This window comes from Austrofundulus limnaeus, unplaced genomic scaffold (assembly GCF_001266775.1).
Source record: "Austrofundulus limnaeus strain Quisiro unplaced genomic scaffold, Austrofundulus_limnaeus-1.0 Scaffold56, whole genome shotgun sequence".
NCBI classification, from domain to species: Eukaryota; Metazoa; Chordata; class Actinopteri; order Cyprinodontiformes; family Rivulidae; genus Austrofundulus; species Austrofundulus limnaeus.
The window spans coordinates 841089-849826 of record NW_013952458.1 but is presented as its reverse complement, the minus strand read 5'-3'; the positions used below and the strand labels follow the sequence as shown (position 1 = coordinate 849826).

General features: G+C 39.2%; 1 protein-coding gene across 1 annotated transcript in view; it reads left to right on the top strand.

Moving 5' to 3' along the window:
- The window catches only part of zgc:63863 (TBC1 domain family member 20), a 55910-nt gene extending 49244 nt beyond the window's left edge, over window positions 1-6666 (top strand). Inside the window, exon 11 of the transcript XR_001310280.1 lies at window positions 6229-6666. The gene's annotated coding sequence lies outside the window, so the exon portion shown is untranslated. The remainder of the gene's footprint in view (window positions 1-6228) is intronic.
- Window positions 6667-8738: the final 2072 nt, after the last annotated feature.

Below are 8738 nucleotides of genomic sequence, written 5' to 3'. Positions count from 1 at the left end.
ATACTTTATTATGGTATAGTATTTAAATGTATGCCTGAGAAACACATAATATTGGCCCTTTAATACAGATTTTATTCTTTAATGAACATTTTTTAACTGTAATTGTGAATATTTTATTGCATAAAGTCAAAAGCAAAGGTAACAATGTTGTTTTTCTGAGCATTTTTAAAAATATTTTACCAGTTTTCAGCAGGTCTGACATGCAAGACAAATTCTACACTTAAAAACGTATCAAATTCTGCTTGAAAGAAACATGTTTTCTTCATCTCTTTGAAAGTGTGAGAACAAAAACTTATAATGAAGCAACATTTTCTTCCCCCTCAACCAGCTTAACCCAGACAAATAAAGGTTAATGAAAAACAAGCCCTTAAAAGTGAATGTGTAATTTCTGCAGCCACCTTTTCCTGTGAGTGTGTTTCTTCGCAAACCGCGTTAATGCACTCACACAGCCACAGGAAACCCCCCGAAGTAACGACATAATTATGCAAAAGAAACCCGACTGCACGCTCCTCTGAAAGCGAACAAGTGATTCTTCAAATCGAATCAACAGTTGTGGAGAGTTCTCAGCTAAATGAAAGGAAATATGAATATGGATCAGAGTGCAGCCTTTTCTGCCCCATCAGCTTTTCTTTTTATTTTAGAGAGCCGCTGCAGCGCCGCAGACCTACTTTCCCTTCTTCATGCCTGGATGCATTTTGCGTTTTGAGTGTGCCTTTTCAACATATGGAAAGAAAAAAAAAGTGCTGTGAGCACGGGAAAAAAAATAAACAGATTTATAGAGAGTAGACATTTGTGTTGCTGAACATTCATCTTGACTTCACCTTCCAGTCTAAGAGAAACACACTGCCAATTTGGGAAAAAAGGCAAAAATTCAAATCAAATACGTATAAAGTCCGAAAATATTCAATGGAACACCTGAATACATTTCTGCTCACATCATGTTCAGGGGTAAACATTTGACTTCTCTAGTTTTCAGTGTTATAGGTGTTTTTTATGTGACATGGTTAATTCATCATAAATGCTGAGCAGAATGCTGCTTTTCATGTTTTCTTTTAAAGTAATCAAGCTATTTCTGCAGGCTACTTTGTACAATTTAAACCAAATATCAAAACATTCAACTGGGTCGGGAATAGTGTAACTTTTGCAGTTTGTGACTTTTATACAGTATTTCTAATAGAGTTCCTCACAAAAATCCATGAAAACTTCTTCAGTCCCTGATTCTATAGGACTATTAGAGCTATTTATTTAGTTGATTTGCTTTTGCATCCAAAACATCCTAACTTTATTACCTTGAGTAATTTGAGTGATCTAATCTATTCCTTTTAAAAATGATGTCAGTTAGACAAATGTCTATTTATGTACATATATAAGACAGTAAGAAACAGTTTAAAGAAACAGGTTTTAAAACTTGTCTTAAGTTTACAGTATTAGTTCTTAGATAAATGTGTTTCTCCACCTGTGATGAATCAGTTCAGGCCAGGAATAACACAAATGTCAAAAAAAGAAATACCCAAAATGGAGGCATGGAGAGAAACCAGTGAAATAATAATTTAAGAACAATTTGACAGAAAAACAATGAAAAAAAAACAGACTGAAGAGTCAAACAGACAACATGAAGCAAAACAGAAACAGAAATCTGTCAAAGAGCTGAGGAGTGCAGATTACTGGGCCGACAGGTGGGCTGATGATAGTGATGTAGTACTCAAGACTTGGAGGACTCGGTTTTTTTTTAGGACTAGTCAACACTAAATTGCCAGAATATTAAGTAAGTAAGTAAGTAAGTAAACTTTATTTCTATAGCGCTTTTCACAGACCAGGGTCACAAAGTGCTGCACAAGTGTAAAAGAAATAAATAAATTAAAAGCAACATACAAAACAATAAAACACAGTATTACGCTAAAAAGCAAGTTTAAAAAAGTGGGTCTTAAGTTGTTTCCTAAAAGTGTCTATACAATCCAGAGATCGAATGGTGCAAGGTAGCTCATTCCAGAGGCGAGGCGCCACAGCTTTAAAAGATCTGTCTCCTCGAGTCTTAAAAAGGGTCAGAGGAACCATCAACAAGTTCAGATTCGACGACCTGAGGCTCCTAGTCGAAACATAAGGCTGGATGAGGTTCTTAATATAGTCTGGCGCTTGTCCATGAAGGGCTCTAAAAGTCAGTACCAGGATTTTGTAGTGCATCCTGTAAGATACAGGCAGCCAGTGCAAGCTTTTGAGGATGGGTGTAATATGTTCCCTCCTGTGGGTGCAAGTGAGCAGGCGTGCAGCAGAGTTTTGTACTACCTGCAGACGTGCAAACTCCTTCTTATTAAGACATGTGAACAGACTGTTACAGTAATCCAATCTCGATGAGACAAAAGCATGAACAATCATCTCAAGCTCACCATAAGTCACCATCTTACGAAGTTTAGAAATGTTCCGAATTTGGAAAAAACAATTCCTAACAAGCTGGTTTATGTGCCGCTCCATAGACATCGCTCCATCCATGAAGACACCTAAGTTGCGCAGGTTGCTTTTAACTGTGCAGCTCAAGTTTCCAAGGTGCTGCTTAATTCCAGGCACAGCACTGTCAGGAGCAACAATCAAGGTCTCGGTCTTACTGGAGTTAATAGGCTGTTTTCAGTGAGCCATTTTGTCACTTCGGTCAAGCAACTAGTGAGAGTGCAAAGTTTATGTGGCTCACTTGGCTTGAAAGAGCAGTACAGTTGCAGATCATCGGCGTACAGATGATAGGACACATCACTGAACTTCTGGATGACCCTGCTCAGAGGAAGTAGGTACAGCAGGAACAGGACAGGTCCCAAGACCGATCCCTGCGGCACACCCCACAAAAGCTCTGCAGAATCAGACACTGCATTTCCCACTGACACACTAAAAGTTCTGCCAACTAGGTAAGAGGTGAACCATTTTAAAACGCAACCCGACATACCAACCAAATGTTGGAGCCTGTTTATCAGGATGCCATGGTCCACTGTATCAAACGCCGATGACAGATCCAACAAATATTGTCCGATTTATCTCTAAACATCCTTTTTTGTGTTTTAAAACAACATAACTTTATGTATTATTTACAAAAGGCAGAAAAAATAAAGACTTTAGTAATAACAAAAGAATATTATTTTACATTTTGTGTACTGAATGATGAAAGTCACCCAGTAGTTTTGATGAAAGATTATTATGYTTRTTTCAGCTCTGACTGTTTAATATCTTGGTCGGTGGTGGATCTAGGATTTTTCTGAGTAAGGGGCCATCAAGGGGTCACAATATTCACAGAGGGGCCAAGTATTTGTTCAGCATCCTTGCACACTAATCGTTGTTTTTGGTATGGTATTATATATTATTTTACTAGTCACTTTTAAGCACTTGAAAAGTAATTTTAAAACAGCTTGCATTAAATTCTCCTTATGAGTTTTACATGCATTTTACAGTACATAGATAAAATCCTATCAAACGCACAGCATGTGAGAGAATCCAGCCATCATTTGTGAGTTGAAAGGCTTTTTCTGCATTATTGTTCAAATTTTAAGAAAAGAAAAAGACTTCTGTCAGCTTTATTCATGCTGGACGTTCCTATTTGGCTCATTAGTGCCCCTAGTGTTTAGACATAGAACTGCACCCAGCATCATCACTCTTGGGCAAAAGACAGATAGGTGACAGGACAGAGACACTTCAGGGGGCCAATCAAATTTCAGCGGGGGCCAATGCCCCTGTGGCCCCGCCCCTAGAACCGCCCCTGATTTTGGTGTTTTTAGGGTCTCAGCCCCTAAAAGTCTTGGCCTTGTCTCAATCTCTATACACTCAGGTCTTGACTTGGTCTCAGGTTAGGTGGTCTTGACTAACAGCTAGTGAGCAGATGGAAGAAAAGCTGAGGGAATAATGCTAAATAAGTTAGCCTAAAGCCAAAAATATACCAAACAAATCAGAGAAGACTGCGGCCTCACTGCCTTTTGTGTCTCATTTGAAGTGTTCTTTGTAAAATGTCACGCCGTCTTGACTTCTCCTGCTCTTAACTGTTGCTGATGAGCAATCCAAAGGGACTCTTTCCATAAATGGGTCAGCGTGTTTGACAAAGGCTTTGTTCAGTTCTGACTGTGTCGAGTCAAGCTGCAGGCTGTTCTTCACACGRAGGTCACAAAGTCACAGGGGCTGAAGGGGGATCGGACACGAGTGGGAACGTTTGACAAGAAATTTACATCACTGTCGCATGGAGAAGAAAACTGTGCAATCTCACATTTTGTGAGGAATAAAACAAACGCAGCTCAGCTCGGTGATAACAGTCATCTGGAGGTAATTTATGAACCTGTTGCGTGTTTTAATGGCAGCTTAGATTCACGACAAGATAGGGACAATTGAGCAATAGAGGTTTTATCAGTTGGATAAATTGTAACTGACAAGTAAATGTAGTTTTTCTTTCTTTGCTTGCATAYATCAAGCTATGTTAGAGGCAATTTAAATCCTAATAGTCTCCCTTTTTTATGCCTATAAACAATAATTTGCACCGGCAGCATACATCTAGAGTCCAGTCATATCTCTGTTCTTCTCATGCTCTATGGCCTCCGTTTCTGTTCGTTTTTCCCTCGTGAATGCAAAAATCTCAGAGTATTAACACTCTTGTTTAGAGTCATTATGTCATTTATAAAACTCAGATACACTCAGAGGATTGTTTAGTGGGAATTACAGTTAATCGTGCATATGCTTGATTCATTTCACACAGGAAATGCTCAAAAGATGAGGATAAAGAAAAAGAAAAAGTGACAAATAGGACTATTTTGGTTTTTATGAYACAAAGTGGAATTCATAGCTACAGTCTTTCCTGACTCATGTTGCATTTTAAGGCAGATAGCTCAGGCAGAAAACAGGAGATTATGTCTGGATAAGATTTTTCAGGTAATTTTCTCAGATTGAAAACAAAAACTTGAAGAGAGCAAAGATGAGATGAGGAATAACAACATGTTGGCTCTGTATGTCAGGGAGGAATTTGTTATATTTTCTGCTTGTATTTTGGAGAGGCAAAGTGATCAGTGCTGTGGTCTCCTGAGGCTGCAGGTTTGAGCTCAGGTTGCTGAAGGAAAGGCAGACACAATTGTCAAATCTTTTGCACAAGTTCACTTGTGACGCGTTGTGACATCGCTGAATAATTTAGGCTATTTGTTCCAGCCTTAGGTCAAAAAAGAATAATTAAGCTAAATAAAACAACTAGATAATGTACTTCATGTGCAGCCATTTGAGAGTCAAACGATTTTTGCTGAGTTGAAACAAAAAGCAGACAGAATTCCCTTCACAGTGACAACTGGAGGAGGACAGTTTGGAGGGGTGGCAGCGTAGACCCAAGCAGACCCAGGAATTCAAGCAATAATTAGGGAAATGGCACTGACAGGTGTCCACTTTGACACTTCGCTGACAGCGGTGGCCCTGCAGGCACATCAGTTTCTGAAGCCCCCGACACAGACAGTTACCCCCCACATCAGGAACATCCAGGACTCAAACCCCCACCAGCCACGGGTGCAGCGACACACCGGCTGCTGAGGGGACGTTCATGCACCGGTACAGGAGAACAAAACAACCATTCATGTGCTTTTTAATGTATTTATTTTTACATGTAACTGTAATTCTCATTAATAGTGTTATAGGTGCCACGACCTTTGCTTTTTTGTAACTTTTTATATTTAATGTAAAAGGATTCCCGCAGAAAATGCATTAAAATGTCAATCCCTCCAAAAGCATTGCTTTTCTTTTAGTCTACTAGCCTTTTTTTTTGTTTGTTTGTTTTTCCCTCCTGACAATTAATAACTAGAATCACACTATAAGAATCTTCTCTGTCAAACAGTTTAATTTGATGTTATTGACATGAATTTTGAGCTTCCGGTATCCCCAGGTGCTGCCAATCAGGTGCTCTGTATAAGATTTATTGCCAAGAAACGTTGTTACAACAAAGAAATAATCAATAAATCAATGTCCTTACTTTTTGTGCTAAGTATATTTATTTTGTTTATCTCAGATTAATATCTGCATGAGTACTAATGCTATGCTAAATGCATGTAGCCCTCCAAAACAAATCTTAATAAAGTCACTGCACTGGTTTAATATCATGTTACAATGGTCACATTTAAATGCTGCAAATTTAAATTTTCAAATGAAAATTTCAAACTGGAGCTTTAATTTTGTTGGTTGTTTGTATTCTAAAAACATGATGCCATCGGAGTTTTCTCGTGTTTTTATGCTCGACAGGTGACAACACGAGGAGAACAGTCCACAAATTTTAAGATGAGCGGACGAAACAAGACTTCAATCAACCTGGGCCCGGTGTGCAACGAACTCCGCTTGGAGGGGAGCCTGACCGACACCATGATTGAAGTGCTTGATGGCCGCCTCTTTGTTGTCGGGGGCTTCACTGGTTTCACCACCACCTTCAAAGTGGAGTACTACAACGCTGCAACCAACAGGCGGACAGGTGCCCATGACATGGAGATCGTCCGCAGTAACGTAAGATGCTGCGTGATGTCCAAAATCCCCAACCTAGTCGAATACTCGGCAACTCATCAGCCCCAGCTGGAGCAAGAGGACATGGAGTCAGACAGCTCCTCATGAAACCTCATGAACCACCATCCAACTTATGGTTGACTAAAACAAAAATAAATAAACTTAAAGCATCAAATTATTGTTTAACAGAGCGTTTTCCACTTCTACAATTTTGTGTTTGATGGTTTTTTGCTTTCTCGTGTTGTTTTGAGCTATTTATACAAACGCAGTTTATCTTTGACAAACAGTCTGAGAAGAGGAATACTTTAAAAACAATTTATCTAATTAATTGTTGAAGGTAGGGTGTTGTGCAAAAACAACTTTTTTGAGCTTTGTATCAAGACATAAAGGCAGGTCCTCATCAAAAACATACCCAGAGTGGTGCTTTGACTCATTCATGCATGTTTGAGAAATCCTTGAAACTCCTGTAGCCATGTGAAGCTGAAACACTTCCTGGTACAAAGCTCCACCTATATATACAAAGCTCCTCCCTGGAGCTCAGTTTGCAGCCAAGCTCCCGCCCCACAGAGCCCCCCGAGCAGTGTTGTGACGACGTGTTAAAGTGGGCGTGTTGGAAACGGTAGAAGGTTCTTGAGACCAATTTCAAGGTGTTTAGATAGACTATGATACAAAGTCAAATTTATTTTTGATATACTGTATACAGCATTTTCAGAACAAYAGAAGGAAACAAAGTTACTTGATTGTAGTATAGAAGTGAATTATGTGCCTGAAATATACAGTATACCCCCTTTAAATCACATCAATTAACATTTTAAGACATTTGGGACCAAACAGTTGAAAATATTTGGTTTTCCCTTTCTGCCTGCTGTAAATAATTTCAGCAAAAGAGACATACTGGTTTTTTACAAAAAAAAAAAAATACATCCAAACTAGAAAAATGCTAAAATAAAATTTAACCTTTTTTATAGACACTTTTACCATTCCCTCCATCTCCTGCGATGTATTGTCTGTTCCTCTGACAGAGAAACTGGGCAAGTGAGGGGAAAAAATGGAAAGTGGAGGTGGGTGGAAACACGTTGAGAGATCCAGTCTATAAGTTGCTGCTGTTACTTGACTTTCTGGCTGGTGTCAAGGACTGGATGTTCCACAATCTCCTTAAACTAAATTTGGACAAAACTGGGATTATTCAGAAGAAAGAAAAGCTCGAATGACTTCACTCTGTCCTTTTCTGTTCTGCCGTTTTGCACTCCCCCATTTCTCCTCCTCTCTGCCTGTCTTATAATCTCTCTTTTTCTCTATTTTCCCTCCTCTGGACTCCCTGTTTTTGTCCTCTGCTTTATCTGAAAGACAAAGCAGGGGTTGCTCAGTTTGGGACAGAATCACCTTCAAGGCAAACTAGAGACTCGTCTCCTTGTTATTCTTCTGCAGAAGGTATATATGGTGCATGTATGKGACATGTATACTGWATGTTGGCATACTGTGTCCCGGTACTCCACATGATCGTGCACAGTTACTAGCAAAGTTAATCATAGTGCTCGTCATATAAAATGAAATACTGAAGCTATTTATTTGCAGTGACTAATGATGTGCAGATCAATACTGAAATATTGACACTACTGATACCAGAACTTTATGTTTTAAAACCGATACTAAAATCAAAATACCGATACTTTGATTTAGTTATTTCACATAATGTATATCATTAACAGGAAAATAGCGGAAAACAACTAAACTATTCAAATCACATCTTAATCATATGTGGTTGGAGGGAACTACTTTTCTTCCACTTGGGTATGCATAAGCACAGTGGCCTGTGCTCAGTCAGTCATTATATGTATGGCAGGTCATTTTAACATAAAATCTGCTTCGTCTGACAGTCTGTCATTAAATGCTAGATGAGGGGTTCCCAAACTTTTTCATGCCATGGCCCCCCGAACAGCATTAGCTCCAGAGTGAAATATATTTATGTTTGTGGTTGTAATGTGACAAAATATGGAAAAGTTCAAGGGGTATGAATACTTTTGCAAACCACTGTATGTGGTTGGAGGGAACTACTTTTCTTCCACTTGGGTATGCATAAGCACAGTGGCCTGTGCTCAGTCAGTCATTAGATGTATGGCAGGTCATTTTAACATAAAATCTGCTTCGTCTGACAGTCTGTCATAAAATGCTAGATGAGGGGTTCCCAAACTTTTTCATGCCATGCCCCCCCAAACAGCATTAGCTCTGGTCAGGGACCTTCTTGCAAACCCACAAAC